This window comes from Oryctolagus cuniculus, chromosome 4 (genome assembly GCF_964237555.1).
Source record: "Oryctolagus cuniculus chromosome 4, mOryCun1.1, whole genome shotgun sequence".
Lineage (NCBI taxonomy): Eukaryota > Metazoa > Chordata > Mammalia > Lagomorpha > Leporidae > Oryctolagus > Oryctolagus cuniculus.
In genome coordinates this window covers 86,858,794-86,879,333 of record NC_091435.1, presented here as the reverse complement: position 1 = coordinate 86,879,333, position 20,540 = coordinate 86,858,794, and the positions used below count along the sequence as shown (strand labels likewise).

Here is a 20,540-nt window from a genome sequence, read left to right as displayed (position 1 = left end):
CAAAACCCATTACCAAAATAGAGGCATAGTTTCAAACATGTACTTCCACCCCTCTCTCCTATCCTCTGAACACCTCTCTGATCCTAAATGTTCCACATATGCTTAAAAAACATCCCTGGAAGACTCTCCTTAATGTTTTTCATGGTACCCCAAATCAAGCAAAATTCCCTTCAAGCTCTCATAGCGTACTGTAATTCCTATTTTATTCTGCCTGAATGTACGTATCTTTTCCCAAGAGCTATGAGCTCCTGTACCTACAGATTTTGGTATTTATGTCCACATCTGTCATTTTTTATATATCTTAGTACCTAGAACATACAATGAATAATTTATGTATTGAGTATTAATACATAAATGAAATGAAATTAAATGGAGACTGTTTTGTGGATTTTCCATTTGGGGAAAATATTTTCAACTCCACATTAAATTATAAAAGAATAGTCCACAAGAAGTTTAGAATAAAGGTGAGAGCTATATAGCAAATATACTTTTAAACACATGAAAAATCATCATTCACTCATAATAAGGGAAATAGAAATTATATCCCAAGATACTTATTTTCAATATTCATACCTCAATGATAAAAATTTTGATACAAACTAAATTTACTAGAAATGGTGTGAAGGAAATAAGAACTCTCATACTTTCTTGATAACAGAAAACATTGATAGCTTTATGGATGGCAATTTATGTCTGTCTTTCAAAATTTAAAGAGCTATCTCTCCCTTTGGCAAGTCCGTTTTTCTAAATTTAGTTGCACAAGTTTACAGCTATAATAATTGCATAATCGTAGTCAATACAACATCGTTGATAATACTATTTGATACCAGTGATACTAATTCATCAACAGGGACCTAATTAAATTTTGGCACAAGCCTACAAAGGAATGTGCAGCAATTTTAAACAATTGAAGCAACTTTATGAATTAATCTAAATAGATCTATGGAATATGTTACTATATTTAACAAGAATATATATATATTATGCTAAAATTTGCATGCTATAGAAAAATAACATGCATGCATTTATGTTGATTAACTCATGGACCACTTTGGAAGGGTACACAAGAAATTGGCATCTTATGCATAATTAGGAAGAAAGATTAGGGAGCTGAACACAGCATAGAAAGGGAGACTTTTTGACTGCGTTCCATTTTACACTTTTAAAACTTTGTACCATATGTATATATTACTACTTAAAGTAAATCATAAATCAGAACAAAAACAAACATATCAATTTTGTCTTGGTTTAAAAAGTATCTTTTATTAAGCCTGATTAAAATACAAAAATCCAGAAAGTGAAGGAGACACCTAAGAACTATAAATACTATTTCTTTAAGTCTTGATGCCCTAAGAGTCAGAACACTTAGGTGATAATCATACCTTCTCAGTGCTAACAATAGAATGCTGGTACCAAAAAGAGTTCTGGTATTGATGAGTCTTATGCTCTAAATGTAGGTGGTATATGAATAAAAGATAAGAAAATTCCAACATGCCTTCTCTCAGTGAGTTCACTGTCTAGCACAGATAGGGAAGAACAAACTGCTATACAAACAGTATTGACAATAAAGAACTGTGAAAATTGTTGTGAGAGCACAGATGAGTGATCCCTTCTCTTTGTATAGCACAGATGTAAAATAAGGGAAAACATATCCCAATATCATGACATTTGTCAAGAAGTAGTTTTTCTAAAATACAGGTGGATAAAACACATTTATTTATGGAGTGATTTCATTCAGGGTTTCAGTGAGTAAAATGTTAAATCAAACCAGGATATACATGTCTTATCTAGACCCATCCTTAAACAACAAAGATTACAAGAAAAGGAACAATGAGTTCCCCTAACGTCATACGACTCCCAGTGGCAGAGATGTGACTCATTCATTCAGGGAATGCACATTCCATGCAATATTCTTGAAAAGACACTATGGTCTTATATTTGGCTTTGATAGCATCAGAATCAAACGCATTTCATAATATGTATGGACATAATTTCAGGACATTTTTCCTTTTCCTGGAAATTGAATTTTCTCTGAAAATCTTCTGCTTTCTAGAAGCATAAGACAGACGTTTATTTAAAAACTTAACAACAGTAAAAATAATTATTGCCTTTATAGTAAATTATGAGGCTTTAGTTGTATCAGACTTCGGAGTAGGTCATGGCTGGGACTGCTCTCATGATGGTGAGCTCTGTCCTGATGCAGGTGGTCATGGCTCCACAGTTGAAGGAGGGGCAGGAGTGAATGGGCTAAGAGGAGATGCTGACTAGATCATACATACCTAGGGCTTATGAGGAATGTGGCAATTGGAGGAATGGATATTTCAGCCTCTTTCAATGTGTTTGTCATACATATAAATATGTTCACAAGTGTACATACCTGTATACATTTTTTCTGCCTGAGCAGAACGCAGATTAAGACCATGAATGTGACTTTCATCTGTCAAGCAAAGATATTATGGGTAATTTGCAAGATCCTGACTCGACTGTGCATTCTCTTTCTCCCTCTCTCTTCACTCCAATAATCACAGAAACACCTTCTAAAGAAGAATCCGCATATACAGTCCTCACATTAATACTTTTCTTTCTTTCCTAAATGTATTGATTTTTGCCTTTTGACCACACAATCCCACTGAAGTCCTTTTTATGAAATCACCATAATCAAACTATTTCAAATTCAATGGACATACGCTGTTGTAATGAAATAAAAATAGTAATTTTATAAGTTAAAATTATTGGTTATTCTGTTTCATGAAATTCTTCCTTCTTATATTTAAATACACCATTTTCTTTTGTTTGTTTTTCTTTTATTCCCTATTACCATCATAGTTTTTTTCTCTCCAAGCATTATTGCTTTTGGAAGGTTGAAGCCTTTATACTTTTGATTTTCTTTACCTTTCTTAGGCATCCTTTTACATTTTAAAATCCCTGGCCTATTAATGATTTCTAAATCTATGTCTGTCAATCAGATACTTCCATAGATTTAATTGCATATTTCCAGGTTTCCCTGGAAAGCTCCACCTAAACATTCCAGAGAAATTAAAAAAAAACCATATCTACAACTGTACACATCTCTTTCCCCAAAAATCCAAACATCGGTTGATCTCTGTATTTTACCGAGTGTATCTGTGGTTTCCAAATTCAAAATGCTGTGAACCGTCCTAGACCCTTCTTGCTACCTTTCTCAAATCAGCTAAATAGGACTACAGATACTATTTCCACAAGATTCCTAACACCCATCCCCTCACTATTGCCTTCTTTCAGGCCCTCATCATCTCTTATCCAATTTTCACAACACCTTTATGAAAAATAATCTGATTAGCTTCCATTCAACCTCTACACTGCCAGAAGAATCACATCAAAACTCAAATCCTTGAATAATTTTTCTCTTTAGAATTTTTTCATGGCATTTAACATAAAGCTAACAACTTAAGGTCAGTGTATAAGACCCATGATGATTTCCTTATCTTCTTCCAAGCCTATTCATGAACTTAACTCCATTCAACTCCTTGAGTCACACTGTTTCATGTTCAAGTCTATATGTCTTTTTCCATTTTTCCATCTATACATCTTACTCCATTTTCTTGGAATATCTTGCCCTCTTTCTTCTTCCAGAGACTACATACCCATTTGTGAAAACTGGATCCAGTGTTGGCACCACCAAGAAGCCTTCCCTATCTAGTTATGTGTCCTTCTTTGGGGCTTACCTGTACATTTTTCTTAGCATAGGACATTCAGACAATAATTTCCAGTTTATTAATAGCCTTTCAATTTACAAAGTAACCAAAGATCCAAAGTAGTAGTTGAAGTTTTAGTCAAATCATTATAAAATCTAATATACAATTATAATTACATCAGTAAAAAAAATGAAGAATGTGATTCTATAGTGTTTAAAGAGAAGGTAGGGTATTGATTTAGCTGGATTCAGGAGAAACTAAGGCATTTATCACATCTTAGCCTATAGCACTATTAGTTGGACATGTTTTATATATATTTCCTTTCCTCAAGCATGCACACACACACATAGACACTGTTCTGTTCCCTTTCATGGCAAGTCTGAAATTTAGTCAATATGATATACCACCACTACCACCTTACTCCACACACAGATGGTAGTCAAAACATAGAAAATTGTCAGAAAAAAATGCTCACAGAATGTAATTAGAAACTTCATCCAGAGATGCAGAATAGTTATGATTCTGTTTCCTGTAAGATTAAATTAAGCTTATAGTTCAACTGATTAAGATAAGGCCTTAATCACATTTATTATTATCTTACTTTTCACTTATATTCAGAAGTAGCATGTGCTGTGCATTCTGTCTTTCCTGAAAAAATCCATGGCACAACATCAAATTTCAAGTATGACAAAAATAAAGAATGTCTTTAAATAAGCAAAAAAAATCCATTAAGCCAAAAGAAAATCCACTGTGGAACGTTTTGATTTACTGATCTGCTTTGTGATCCTGGAAGACCAACAGAAAAAACCTTGGAGAAGAAATTTCCATAGTGTCAGTCTGAAATGTCATACTTTTAGACTTTACAATTATTTTAATTCTAGTTTTATAGGTAAATTACCAGATAATGAAAAGGAGAATCAGAAAGATCTGGTTTCTGGAGTCTTAGGCAAGGAAGCACTACAAGCATCCATTCATGGGGATGTGTAAGTCACCTAGGATAACGCTTCCAGGATCCAGCACTAGAAAGCAAAATTCAGCATCATAAGCTTGTGTAAATATTCAACTGGGTCTCAAATGTTATTTTAATGTTGAGACCTGTGTTCTCTTTTAGTGCATTTCCTATCTCTTGGTAGATATCATTGGTTAAAAATTGTGCTTTCAAATTAAACTGGACCTGAATTTACTCCTCAACTGTAATGCCTCTACAACTTCATTTTTTCTTGTTTGTGCAATGGAGTATTAAAAATTACTTAACAGAATTGTTGTCAGAACTAATTGAGATAGAATATCTCAATAAAATATCTTCCAGTAGATGCTCAGTAAGTAGTGGTATAATAGTAGGGGTAATATGACTTTACTAACATTTATAACTTTTGGCAAATGCTTCCATTAATCATCCTTTTGAATCCTTTTGCTTCGTGAAGCCTACCCAATAATAGTAATATCATCCATTATTTGAGATTATTTAATACCCTCTACTATGTCTATATAAATAAATAAGAATCATTCTTTTAGGTGAAATCCAAGAAAACTGGATTTATAGAAGAAAGGTTCTGAAAAATCCTGCTTCATCAAAACTCTAAAAGTGAGTACTAACAGATATGGGATTTCTTTTGGGGATGGATGAGGAAGATGTTCAGGAGTCAGCTAGTGGTGATGGATGCACAGGTTTGTGAACATGCTAAACAGCACTCAGCTGTACACTTTACAAGGATGAAGTTCATGGTAGCTGAAGTATATTTCAATTTTTAAAAACTCCATAAGAATAATCACTGAACCTCACTCATCAAGATTGTTTATAAGTATAAACTGATTCAAATAGTGATTTTTTTTCCCTTTTCTCTTTCCATTCCAGTTGTCTTTTCTATTTAGATACAAATAGGTGTTAAGTCCACTTGAGGTCCTAAAGATCCTAACAATTTGGTCATCAAAATCTTAGTTTGCATGTTTGAGACTTCAGAGCTATACCCCCTTATGGAATTCAAATCCAGCATTACCAGTTATGAGCTATGTGTTCATTGACAAATTTCCCAACCTCTTTGAGTTTTGCAAAAGAGGTTAACAATTTGTCTTTCAGGATCATTGTGGCCAGAAAGAAAAGGAAATGCATATTACAGAGTTCAGCGCTAAGAGGAATTTCTTGTCACCTTTTTCCTAAGATTTACTTAACAAGGACTAGAACTTTTTTGTTTTTTAATTTTGGATTAACATGAAATATTCATGCATTTTAAGGGGATACAGTGCAATGCTTCAAAACATATGCACAGTATAAACTGTCAGACTAGACAATTATTCTTTCTATTCCCTTATATTTTCTTTGTGTTTGGAGCCTACCAGTGCCTGTGTTCTTGTTCTTTACGTAAATATTATCATGAGCTATAGTCACTCCACTCTGTTGTAAAACCCCACAACCTGTCACACTCACCCTACTGTGTTTTGGTAGTCATTATCCCACCCTATCCCTTTCCCTTCCTCCCACCTTTCACAACTTCTCATAATAATTTGAATAATAAATATATATAAATGCTGTATGTTCTCTTTCTGTGCTCTGCTATAATGGAAAGCTAATATATTTAAAAAAAGAGAGCATGCTGTATTTGTCTTTATATGTCTAGCTAGTTTATGTTAACACAATCATCTCCAGTTCTATCCATTTTACTGCAAATGTCAGGATTTCATTCTTTTTCTTTTCTTTTTTTTCTTTTATTTTTTTTCTTTGACAGGCAGAGTGGACAATGAGAGAGAGAGAGACAGAGAGAAAGGTCTTCCTTTGCCGTTGGTTCACCCCACAATGGCCGCCGCGGCTGGCGCACTGCGGCCGGTGCACTGCGCTGATCTGATGGCAGGAGTCAGGTACTTATCCTGGTCTCCCATGGGGTGCAGGGTCCAAGCACTTGGGCCATCCTCCACTGCACTCCCGGGCCACAGCAGAGAGCTGGCCTGGAAGAGAGGCAACCAGGACAGAATCCGGCGCCCCGACCGGGACTAGAACCCGGTGTGCCAGTGCCGCAAGGCGGAGGATTAGCCTAGCAAGCCACGGCGCCAGCCAGTATTTCATTCTTTTTCAAAGCAGAATAGTATTGCATCATATATATGTGCATGAGTATATATGTATACAGACATATATATATATATATATATATATCAAAGTTTCTTTATTCAGGAATATGTTGCTCAATGTTCATGTATTTGTATAATTTTTAGTTTATTTTTTTGATTTCTAATATTTTTATTGTTGCTTTCTAATATTAATCTACTGTAAAAATAAAAAATACACAATAAAATTTTGGTTTTTACAAATTTGTTAAGACTTGGTTTGTGGCCTAATACATGGTTTACCCTTGAGAATGTTTCATGTGCTAATGAAAATAATGTGAATTATCTAGCTATCAAATGGAGATTTCTTTTAATGTCTGTTGTGTCCATTTGTTCTATATGACAATTTAAGTCTGATGTTTGTCATTATTTTTTGGTAGGGATGGTCTGTCCATTGACAAAAGTGGAGTGTTGAAGTTGCCCACTATTATTGTATTGGAGCTTATGTCCCCTTCAAATCTAATAATGCTTGTTTTATAAATTGAGCAATCCATCATCACATGCAAATACATTTATAATGACCCTATCTTCTTGTTGAAATGATTCTTTAATCACTGTGTAGTGACCATCTTAATCACTTTTTTACAGCTGTTGTATTTAAGGTATATTTTTCTTAAATTAGTAGAGCCACTCTTGCTTGATGTACTTTCCATTTACATGACATAACTTTTTCCAACTTTTACTTTCAGTCCCTATGTGCCTTTAAGGGTGAAATGAGTTTCTTATAGACAACGTATCTTTCGGTCATGTTTATTTATCCATTCAGCCAATTTGTTTCTTTTAATTTTGAAGTTTAGTTCACTTATATTCAAGTATATTTATGATAAAAATAGCATTGTCTATTTTGAAAATTTATTTGGGAAGCAGAGAAAGAGAGAGCTAGAAAAACAATGAGAGCTCCTATGCTCTGGTTCACTTCCCTAGTGTCTACAATGGTGCAGTGCCTAAACCAGAGGACAGAGCCAGGAACTAGAAAGTCAATCCAGGTCCCCCAGTGGATACATTTCATGGACTACAGGCATTTTTCTGAAGATGTGTCTCCTGATGTTGCCTTTTTTATTATTTATTTGACAGGTAGAGTTATAGACAGTAAGAGAGAGAGAGAGAGAGAGAAAGGTATTCCTTCCATTGGTTCACTCCCCAAATGGCCGCCATGGCTGGCACTGTGCCAATCCGAATCCAGGAGCCAGGTGCTTCCTCCTGGTATCCCATGTGGTGCAGTGCCCAAGCACTTGGGCCATCATCCACTGCCCTCCCGGGCCACAACAGAGAGCTGAACTGAAAGAGGAGCAACTGGGACTAGAACCTGGCGCCCATATGGGATGCCGGCGCTGCAGGTGGAGGCTTAACCAAGTGAGCCATGGCACCGGCCCCCTGATGTTGCTTTTGTGTGCTGAATTTTCTTCAGTTCCACTTGGAATTTGCAGTGTAGTCTCCTTTACCTTCTTTCACTGTCGTCGAGGGTAACAGGGGCAGGGGCCAAGGGCAATCCTGAGGTCAGTGGGTTTGCTCGAACTTTTGGCAAACAGCCTGTCAACCACTGTCCACCATGGGGAACAGAAAGTGTGGGACCAGCACTAACATTGATGTAAGCAGGACATACAGACACTCCACCATACACACCACTGCAAATGCTAGTGCCCAAAGCAGTAGTTCCAGCCTGACACCATGAGAAGGCCAGGCATGTGCACTTCACCAGTCTCAAGAGCACACACTGCTGTCTCAAGAGCAACCAGTGGTAGGCAGCCCAGGCTTGGATTATAGGAACCCTGACTGGAATTCCTAGTGTACATGTGTCCAAGTAGCAGTGAGGGACACCCTGAGTGGCATGGGAAGAGGAAAGAGTTGGAGGGGATGAGCCCAATTCTGAGGGGCGAAGACTTCAGAGGATGCAGACCCTAATTCTAGGGCCCGGGTGGCAGGATCTATAGGCTGTCATATACTCCATCTCTTATAGTGTGGAATACTACATAGGCTAGAGTACTGGAGTCAGTGCTGCTCTGCTAGGTCTAGTTGGATTCAGGAAGCCAAAGAAATTTCTATTTTTCTCTTCTCAGCTTTTGGGTTGAGGTCTCAGTTGCTGAATCACTTTCTCCTTTCTCTTTGTTGCCATCCCAGGTCTTTATGCTCCCATTAAACCCCTCCAACTGTTCTTCCTGGGGCACTCACCTTGAGAAACAACTATTTATTTGTTGCTTTGATTCTTCTCTGGTGCAGGATTCTCTGGTGGAGGAGGTGAACACTCTGTTTGGTCACTTTGGAATTCTTCTGTTTTGTTGTTTGTTTCTTAGTCAGAACCTGGCAGGATTCATAAACTGATCATTCTTGTTTTTAAAATTGACAATTCTTTTAATGCAAATGGAAATAGCTTTCTTAAGGATGGATCCTAAAACTTTACTCATTAATAATATTTAAGATTCTTCCATTTGGAAGCTAATGGATATGACGATAAAATCTGGAAAATCAACCACCCTTCCATTGCTTCTAAATATCTACTGCCATCAACGATAGCTCCAATAGAGGAATACACATGGCTTTTGCTTGTAGGAGGTGTTAGCCTGATGGCCACTTGCTTGGAGTGTGTTTTTGGTATTTCATCCAAGGTCTTACCTAGACACTCAGCATTAGGCTTACAAGCTGGAGTAGCATGTACCAAGATGTTTTATTATATGCTACCATCAAAAGCCAGCATTGAGGGTGAAAAAATAGCCTTTGCTATGTTTTATTATATTCTACACAGACATTTTAGAGACTTATTGAATGCATATGCACAAATGTAAACACTGTTTATTTCTCAGTGACTATTTGGTAGCTGTTGGCAATTAAGGGCAAGCAGTAGAGTCCAGCTGTTCAGAGCATGCATTCTGGAACTGGACATCCTGGGGTTGACTTCTGTTCTAGCATTTCTTGACATGATGACTTTCTGGAAGTTCCTTCACCTCTCTAGCTATCAGTTTCTACATATATAACATGTGAACAATAATAAATCACAGAACTAGGTTTAATTGCGATAGTACATATAGAACATGGGGTTTAGTACCTATAGACCATTAAAAACAACATATTAATTATTATCCATGATTCTTATCACTTCCTTTCCATATTATAAATTTTCTAAAATTAATGATGGATATCTTACCATTATAAATATTAGTTTAAAAGATAACCAGCTCTTTTATTTTCACAAAAGTTTTTCAGAATGTCAGATATTCAGAATATCTCTGCTAAACTTCAAGTATCAAAAAACACTTTTTCCATTGCCTACTATAAATGCTTCAGCCATGGGCTCTAGTGAAAGCTACAAAATGTTTGTTAGCATATTGTTGTTATTTTAAGTATTTTTGAAGTCAAATACAGAAATTTAAAGAAAACTATCAACTATGAATTGAATGGAACTTTCTGATTTTTGCACAGATTTGTAGGGTTTGCAACGTTCTAGAAAGTGAATTTAGGCCGGCGCTACGGCTCAACAGGCTAATCCTCCGCCTAGCTGCACCAGCACACCGGATTCTAATCCCGGTTAGGGTGCCGGATTCTGTCCCAGTTGCCCCTCTTCCGGGCCATCTCTCTGCTATGGCCCGGGAGTGCAGTGGAGGAAGGCCCAAGTGCTTGGGCCCTGTACCCCATGGGAGACCAGGAGAAGCACCTGGCTCCTGGCTTCGGATCAGCGTGGTGCGCCGGCCACAGCTCGCTGGCAGCGGCAGCCATTGGAGGGTGAACCAACAGCAAAGGAAGACCTTTCTCTCTGTCTCTCTCACTGTCCACTCTGCCTGTCAAAAAAAAAAATTAAAAAAAAAAAAAGAAAGTGAATTTAGTACTGCCACTAAGGCAGCTACCAAATACTCTTTGAAAAATACACTAATTCACAGTTTTATTATATATGTCTATCTCTGCTTCTAGCTCCTCAAATGACCTTTCAAAATGTGAAAATAAAATGTACCCTATTTCTGGTATTCCAATATCAATGATTATTAGCTTAACTTATTAGCCTGACAAACTAGTCAACTATACAGATAGCTGTAGAGAGACAAACTGAGAAGAGGTCATTCTGAGTCACTTTTCTAATTGCCAAACTTTTACTGCCAGTTTCTAATGGCAGCATTTCAAAACTTACTGTGAATGACACATATACATCTTTAAATTCTTATTCTTCTTAAAGTAATCACAATTAGATTATCTCAAATTTGCCATTAGGTATGTTTAGCAGGGGAACATAAAAATGAAATAAATTACAGATTTTTTTTCTGCTTGTTTCTTTTCTCATTCAGGAAATAATTCTTACATTTTCAGAGCAATGTTATTTGGGGACATCAAATTCTAACCATATTTATATGGTAGGGCACTTAGCAAGCTGAAAACAGCCTGAAATTACTCTCTCTAGCCCTGTTCCATACACCTGTCTTCACAAAAGGAAACAAATAAGAGATATGAACGTGCATTTTCAAAAGGCATTTCATCTGTCATCATCTTACTCAAAAGAAAATATACTTTTAATGATTGTTTAAGAAAATAAATTTAAAAGTGTGGAATACAAGCCAATTTTGATAAAAATATTGTTGAATGTTTCACTATCTTCTTCAAAAGCCTGTAATGGTCTTTGCAACCTGGAGTCAAATTTCCAACTTCTATAAATTAGCAGTCAAGAACAAGCGCAATCTTCATCTAGGTTGTGGGCCATGGTTTCTACAATATCTCTTAACTCATAATTGTTCCAGGTTCACAGTTTCTTAGATGAAATAGCCGGGGCCACATGTGTTTTCTAATTCAAGTTTTTGGGGAACAAGTTGGTGTTTCTAAAAAGTAATACAATCAATGCACAAAATAGAAGCCAAAATCCTGCACCACACAATGGAGCTACACTTGTAATCAAACACATGGCTATTTCTCCAGTAAAATCTAAAAATATCCTCACAGGTTGGAAAAATACAGATTATAAGCTGTCTCCTGTCAGTTCAGATCCAGTTGTGCCACCAAACACATTTGTTGTAGGCATAAGGGTCAAAAAAGCAACGATTTTCAGAGCTTCTTAGATTTAGGAATTAGAGATAACAGATAGTGAGCCTGCATTTGATTCACTTGGACATAGACTACTGAACTCTCGAGCCTTTGTTCATTTTCATTCCTTAGCAGAGAACATTCTCTGTGTTGCTTCCAGTTTATGAAACTATCATGGACCAGTTCAAATGTCAACCTTCTATAAGGCTTGAAATAAGAATCCAGCTCTTCCATCCTGGCGTCTGCAGTGGTAGCTCTCCCTCTAGACTAGAAACTCCTTGAGGAACAACACCATGAATAATCTGACTTTGTGACTCCTGACGGTATATTTCCTTCCAATGAGTGATTGAATGAATGAATGAAGGGAGCCAAAAAAAAAGATTACTGAAAATGCAAATGTCAATAAAGCAAATCTAAAGCCTTCAGTGCCATATCTCTGTCCTCTTTACAAATGTGGATGTTTACAAGATGACAAGTTTTACTTCTTTAAAATAGTTTCATTAAAATGGTTTCAGGATTTATCTTTTCTGATCAAATACTTTATATAGAAAATTTGAAGAAAGTATAAGCAGTATAGTTCTAGCTTTCCATTTCAATTCAAGAGTATGAAAAGACTTCAGAGAACAAAGTTTTAGGTTGATTTAAGGCTCAGGAAATACAAGCTAATAAAATGCTCTCACATATTGTATTATTTTATAAAAATTATTAAATCATACCATTTACAGGTACAAGTTTTAAACTGTCTAGTGAATTTAAAATGTTTTTACTTTTTTATATTTGTTGCATAATCTTAGCAGACAATTAAGAGTTGATGAATGAATTTATATGTGACTAAATAATAATAAATATAGATAAGGGTAAATTATTTTTATATTAAACATTTTAAATGAATGGAAGAATAGCTCTTTCTGAGAGGTGCTATATGGTCTATGACTATTTCATGTCACAACAGTAGAGCTGAGTAATTGTGACAGAGACTATTTGGGCCACAAGGCCTAAAATATTTACTCCTCCCTGACTGCTGATCTAGAAGTCAATTTAAAAGAGATAGTTTTTTAAAAAAGTAAAAAAAAAAATCATTTTAAAGTAAAAAAGTAAACAACCAACCCAACAAATATCATATACTCCCAAAGTCATGAAACTTAGACATCATTTGAGTACAAATAGTGTCACACACCTTAACAAATTTATGAGGGGCCGATGCTGTGGTGTAGCAGGTAAAGCCGCTGCCTGCAGTGCTGGCATCTCATGTGGGTGCCAGTTCAAGTCCTGGTTGCTGCACTTCTGATCCAGCTCTCTGCTATGGTCTGAGAAAGCACTAGAAGATGGCCCACGTCCTTGGGCCTCTGCACCCACATGGGAAACCAGGAAGAAACTCCTGGCTCCTGGTTTCAGATCGGCACAACTCCAGTTTTCGCAGCCGATTGGGGAGTGAAGCAGCGGATGGAGGCTCTCTCTCTCTCCCCCTCTCTCCCACTCTCCCCCGTCTCCCTCTCTCCCTCTCTCCCTCTCTCTCTGCCTCTCTTCTCTCTGTGTAACTCTGACTTTCAAATAAATAAATAAATCTTCAAACAAATTTCTGAGAGGTGCTATATATTTTTAGAGTGCAATACAATCATCACTATTAAAAATAATGATTCTGAAAAATCAACAAAAGTTGCAAAATATGTTCAGAATCTTTTTTAAATTTTGTTTAAGGAATAAAAGTTCATGCATTTAATATATACAGATTTTGGAACATGATGACTCTCCCCCCTCTACTGCCCTCCCACCCATACTCCCACCTTTCTTCTTCTTCCCTCTTCCTTTCCCATTCCTATTTTTTTTACAGAGATCAACTTTCTGTTAATTTTTATACTCATGAGATTAACCCTATACGAAGTAGAGAGTTCATAAATTAGTATACAAAATGGAGAAAAAATACATGGCTTGGGAAATAAATTTTTAAAAGTTTATAAGAAATATTTTTTCTTAGGTTATTATTTCTCAGAAGAGGCTTTATACTAAAAGGAGCAAGCTTTGATATCTGGAAAGTCTACTCATTTAAGTTACTTAACCCATTTGAGAATTTTTCTAACAAATTTAAACACTCTCAATGTTTTTAAATGCCGTTGAATACCTGTCAAAGCATGTGGAGTTCTCCCAACAACTGTTTAAATTTTATAATACTCTTTCTTACACAGAAATGGGGTATAGATTTAATGTTTCTTTTATATAGGAATCAACTTTACAAGGTCTACAAGAAATACACTTTAAATATAAATATGAGTTAAAAGCAAATGAATGAAAAATGTATACTATGTAAGGAGTAAATATAAGAATGTTGGAGTAACCGTATTAGTAACAGATAACATAGATTTAAAATAAACAAGGAGTACGAGACATGCATTGTACAGCTGGTTAGGCCTCCACTTAGAACACGTACATTCCATATCAGAGAATGGGTTCAAGTCCTGGCTACTCTACACTTCATAGCCAGCTGCTTGCTAATGCGCCTTGAAGGCAACAGATGATAATCCAAGTATCTGGATTCCTGTCATCCTCACGGTAGACTTGGATATAGTTCTTAGCTCCTGGTTTTTACATGGTCCATCCCTGGCTGTTACAGGCATTTGAGGAATGAGAGTGAATGGAAGATCTCTTTTTCTCTCTCTGTTTCTTCATTTCCCTGTCATTCTGTTTTTCAAATAAATAAATAAATAAATGTTTTAATTTTGTAAATAAAAAAAAGAATATTACTAGAAATAAAGAGGGTGATTTTATGCTGGTAAGCAGTTTAATTAATCAAAAAAACAATTAGTAATGTATATATGCCTGTAACAGATATTCAAATACATAAAGAAAAAACTGACAAACTTAAATAAAGCAACAGGTAATTCAATTACCAGAAGTGTATGCTGTAATTACTCACATTCATAGCTTGATAGAACAAATAGGAAAAAAAAAATTAGTAAGTATGTGGCAACAAGAATTTTTTTAACAGAAAGAGTAGCTATATTAATTTCAGATAGAGCAGATATCATAGTAAATAAAGTTATAAGGGATGAAGAGGGAAATTACATAATACTACAGGGGTTAATACTTTAAGAAGAGACAACGATCTTTAAATTCCATGTTATAATCGGAGATTTTAACACTCTTCTGTCAGAAATGGGAGGTCCAGCAGACAGAAAATCAGTAAGGTTGCATTTAAACAGTACCACCAGTCAACTGAATATAAGTGACATTTATATCCGCTTTATCCAACAATACTAATGCCGCATTCCTTTCAGCCTCCTATGGAGCATTCTCCCAGACAGATCACATTGCAGACAATAAAGCATACCTTAACGAATGTAAAAGAATAGAATACGCTGTCTACCCTCATTAATAATGTAATTAAAATAAAAATCAATAACAAAGACAGCAGGGAAATTCCAAAATGCTTGAAGATTAAATCACTATCAAATAACACAATAATCAAAGAGAAATTACCAAGAGAAATTTTAAAATTTTTATGAATTAAATGGAAATGAAAATATAATTGATCAAATTTGTGATATGTAATTAAAGCAACAGTTAAAGTGACATTCCCTGTCAAACCAGTAGTTAAGAATGTTATACTAATATAGCTTTAATAATTTGAGATTAGTATAACATTTACTGTATATTGATGAAATGGTCACTTTTTGATTCAATTATTGTTTATATTCCCACTAAACTAAGGTCTTCTTGCTTTTTGCTTCTTTTTTTTTTTTTTAAAGATTTTTATTTATTTGTTTGAGAGGTAGGGTTACAGACCAAGGGAGAGACAGAGACAAAGGTCTTCCTTCCGTTGGTTCACTCCTCAATTTGGCCACAATGGCTGGAGCTGCACTGATCCGAAGCCAGGATCCAGGTGCTTTTTCCCAGTCACCCATGTGGGTACAGGAGCCCAAGGACTTGGGCCATCAACTACTGCCTTCCCAGGCCACAGCAGAGAGCTGGATTGGAAGTGGAGCATACTCAGCAGACTCATAGAATGGCAGATGTCCTAAATAGCACTCTGGCCTCAGAATCAGCCCTAAAGGCATTCGGATCTGGCTGAAAAGCCCATGAGAGTATTTCAGGCATGGAAAGCCAAGACACTCTGGCAAAAGATCTCTGTGAGTGAGATCCCAGTGGAAAGAACAGGTCTTCAAAGAAGGAGGTACCTTTCTCTGAAGGGAGGAGAGAACCTCCACTTTCACTATGACCTTGTCTAAACAAGATAAGAGTCAGAGAACTCAGAGGGCTTCCATAGCCTTGGAAACTCATGACTCTCTCATAGGGAGATTACTGATGCCATAGACAGGAGTGTCAATTTGTAAAGTCAACAACAGGAGTCACTGTGCACTTACTCCTCATGTAGGATCTCTGTCCTTAATGTGCTGTGCATTGAGATTTAATGCTATAACGAGTACTCAAACAATATATTTCACTTTGTGTTTCTATGGGGGTGCAAACTGTTGAAATCTTTACTTAATGCATACTAAACTGATTTTCTGTAAAAAAAAAAAAAAAGAAAGAAATTATCAACTCCCAACTTGACTCTCACTGGGATTAAACATGGCAATAGGTCTGATCTGATTTCATCATCATTTAAAAAAATCATCTATTATTTTTCACTTTATGTTTCTGTGTGGGAGCAAACTGTTGAAATCCTTACTTAATGTATACTAAGCTAATCTTCTGTATATTAAGATAATCGAAAATGAATCTTGATGTGAATGGAAGGGTAGAGGGAGTGGGAAAGGGGAGGGTTGTGGGTGGGAGGGACGGTATGGGGGGGGAAGCCATTGTAATCCATAAGTCGTACTTTGGAAATTTATATTCATTGAATAAAAGTTAAAAAAAAATAAAAAAAAAGAACCTGCTCCCATATGGGATGCTGGTGCAGCAGGCGGAAGATTAACCTACTGTGCCATGGCGCTGGCCCTGCTTTTTACTTCTTAACACTTCATATTTGTTGAGGCATTAAACATTTCTATTTTAATGTAAATTTGAAAGATGCTATCTCAAAAACTAAAAAAAAAAATAAAGAAAAAGAGGAGGGAGGGAGGAAGGAAGGAAATAGCATTATATTCTTAGGACTGTATCTGTGAAATACATTGAATTTGTTAAAATGAAATAAAAAACAAAAACCTAAAAGAAAATAAAAAAGCAGGCTATAGATACATTACTTTTTAGCAATATGTGTTAAAATTTGAAACATTTAAAAAGTTCAGCAATGAATAGTGGAATTCTCTCTGTGATCTTATATGCCTTTTTGTATTGCCTGATTTATTTTTGTAAATGAACTTATTAATACATAACTTTAGAACAAAAATTAGTAATAAAGATTCTAAGAATTTAAAAATAAGTTAAAATGAATTAACTACTGATAACAACATGTATGAATTTCAAACATTCTGTTTATTGAAGAAAGTGGATTTCAAAATATTATATACTGAAAGATCCTATTTATATTAAATTCAAGATCAAATAAAATTAATCTATGCTGACAAAAATTAGACAATTGGTTGGATGATGGGAAAGTGATTGGATGTTGTGAGGAAATTTTCTAAAAGTAAATGTGATATGTCTTGACTGATGTGTTGGTTACATTTGTCAAAACTCAATGAATTATGCAGTTAAGATTTCTGCATTTTACTGAATTTAACATCTACCTTAATAAAACAATAAAAGTCAAAGAATTCATGTATTTTTACTCCATAAACATGTTGCCTTAATAAAAACCCACAATGAGAAAGAATTATAGTAGACATAGCTCTTCCTAATAAACATATTTATAAACTCCATCTTGTCACCAAGGGATGAATAATAGCTTTGAGTTATATATTATTTTCAAGAAAAGATATTAGTCATCAGTAAATAGATACATCATTCATTATGTGAACCAGTAAACAAATTTGGGGATAGAAGATAAATTCAGGAAGATGTCAATCCAACTTCTATGAGGCTTACTTAGTCATATCTACTAACCTTCACTTGAAAACAACTATCAGTCTTATTTATATTGTGTCAGTATTCTCCTTAAACACTCTTCATCAAAATTCACACAAAGATCCCAGGTAGAAACCAATAGTTTGGCTGATATACTTACAGACATGGTGTTTTTCACACCAGGAAATTCAAACTGAATGTTAAGGGTAATGAGGCTACTCACAGTTCTATCATAAAAAGACTAAAAGTGAAATATGCCAGTCCCCAAAAAGACAAATATCATGTTTTTCCTTATATGTGGTAGCTAATATAGAATATTATATATATATATGAAAGAAATGGATATCTTGTGATTTGATTGTTGTTTTTATCTTTTGTTTTTACTCTTATGGAACTGTGGTCTCTTTACTTTTTATTTGCTAAATAATATGGTTAGTGGTGCAGTAATCCTGTGATTATAGAGTGGATTGAAATTACGTGTTTGTAAAAATTAATTAGAAAAAGAAAAGAAGGAAGGAAGGGGACTGAGGGAGGGAAGAAGAGTGGGAAGGAAATACGGTTATCTTCTTAGAATTGTACCTATGAAATACATGAAGTCTGTTCTCTTTGTATTAATAAAACCTAAAAATAAAGAAAGAAATAAACAAAGAAGAATTAACCTGAAAGCAAGGTCGCAGGGTTCTGTGCCATCTAATAGAAAGATGAGGAGAGCTGCCAATGAAAACCGCAAATGTAATTTAAAATTTTCTAGTAGTTGCATTTTTGAAAAAGGAAATAGATAAAATTAATTGTAATTATACATTTGATCTCTACAATAAAACCAAAGTATTTTTTTCTTCAATTTGTAATCAATTATAAATTTCCCAATGGAGGGAAAAGAAAGATTCAAAGATCCTAAGAAATGAAAACCCAAATTGGACATATAACTGGTCTTTATGTGCCGTAAAGATTAGACTTGATTATGCAATTCCAGCAATTTTAGAATTGGGGCCAGTTATTACAGTTAAAAATAAGCAAATTTTGATTCAAAAAACAAAGTTAAACATAGCCAAAATTAATGGCATATTGTCAAAAGGGGATATAAATGAAAATGATCAAATAGAGAAAACATGTAAGCATGTGATGAATCCAGTCCTCAAGATTCCTCACATCCCAGGCTAAGACAATTCTGGCATTACATATTTGTTTCATCAGAATCCTTAAAGCCTGAGATCACCCCTCACACATACATACTTTGTCACCAATTAGCACATTGGGCATACAATCTCATTTCCTTCCAGCTGTTGCCAGTGGTTTGATACTGAGATGGCAGGAAATCAGGGTAGTTTCAATTTTATGACTCCCTATAAGAAAAATAGGAAGCTAAAGTCAAACAGGAAGAAAGGTGACTTTATTTATTTCTTTATTTTTGACAGGTAGAGTGGACAGTGAGAGAGAGAGACAGAGAGAAAGGTCTTCCTTTTCCGTTGGTTCACCCCCCAATGGCCGCTGCGGCCGGCGCACTGTGCTGATCTGAAGCCAGGAGCCAGGTGCTTCTCCTGGTCTCCCATGCGGGTGCAGGGCCCAAGCTCTTGGGCCATCCTCCACTGTACTCCTGGGCCACAGCAGAGAGCTGGACTGAAAGAGGGGCAACTGGGACAGAATCTGGCACCCCGACAGGGACTAGAACCCAGGGTGCCGGTGCTGCAGGTGGAAGATTAGCCTAGTGAGCCGCGGCGCTGGCTGAAAGGTGACTTTTGAGGATTATCTGTTGTTTAGGAGTTGGTAAGTCTACATGTAAACACAATTACATCCAAATAGTGGACAAGAGTGGTTCTTTGCTAGCAGGTATATATGTTATTAGTGATTTTAATCAAAGAGGAAATCCACATATTTGTTCAGTATTTAACACTAATGTTAAAAATAGGTAAATATAATGATGGTAGTATATCCTAATGGTTAAAATTTGGACTTTTAAAAAGATTGATTTATTTATTTGAGAGGCAGAGCTACGGGCAGAGAATGGGAGAGACAGAAAGAGTGGTCTTCCATCTGCTGGTTTACTCCCTCAACGGTTGCAATAGCCAGAGCTGGGCTGATCAGAAGCCAGGAGCTAGGAGCTTTTTCCTGGTCTCCCACATGGGTGCAGGTGTCCAGGCACTTCAACCATCTTCCACTGCTTTCCCAGGCATGTTTTAGCAGAGAGCTGGATCAGAAGTGGAGTAGCCAGGACACAAACCCATGCCCATGTGGGATGCCAGCACCGCAGGTAGAGGCTTAGCCTACTATATAGCACTGGCCTCTAAAATTTGGACTTTGGACAAAGACTGTCTGTTTTAGAATTCCAACTTCTCTGTGTCTATGTTTCCTTATCTGAGAAAAAAACGGATGATAAGAGTACCTATATTATAAAGTTATTATAAGGAATAAATTAGTTAATTCATCTCAAGCTTAAGAATAGTAGATAATAAGAAAGATATATTTCTCATTATTTTCAATGGATGAGCACCATATAGCATGTCTACATTTTTCAAAGCTTAAATTTTCTATATACAGCAGAAACAAAGTGTAAAAACTAAACATTGAATAAATATAATCTTATCAAAACATCTAGAAGTTCAGCTGCTCCACTCCCCTCATTGCATTTTTCCAGGCACACTTTGGACTTTAAAGCCAATCGTCTAAAGAAGACTTTCCAACACAAGCCAGCATTAGAGCAGCAGGTGGCTTTCGATACATCTGACAATATGCTACTGGAATGGGTTCATTGCCTTACTTACAGTAAAAAGCTTAAAAATATTTGGACCTTGTGGTCTCCAGATTTCCTCCTCACTTAGAGCAATCCACGAACAA

At 35.9% G+C, this 20,540-nt stretch overlaps 1 protein-coding gene across 1 annotated transcript in view; it reads right to left on the bottom strand.

The window, feature by feature from the left end:
- The window catches only part of FGF12 (fibroblast growth factor 12), a 596,835-nt gene that overhangs the window by 421,311 nt on the left and 154,984 nt on the right, over window positions 1-20,540 (bottom strand). The window lies entirely within an intron of this gene.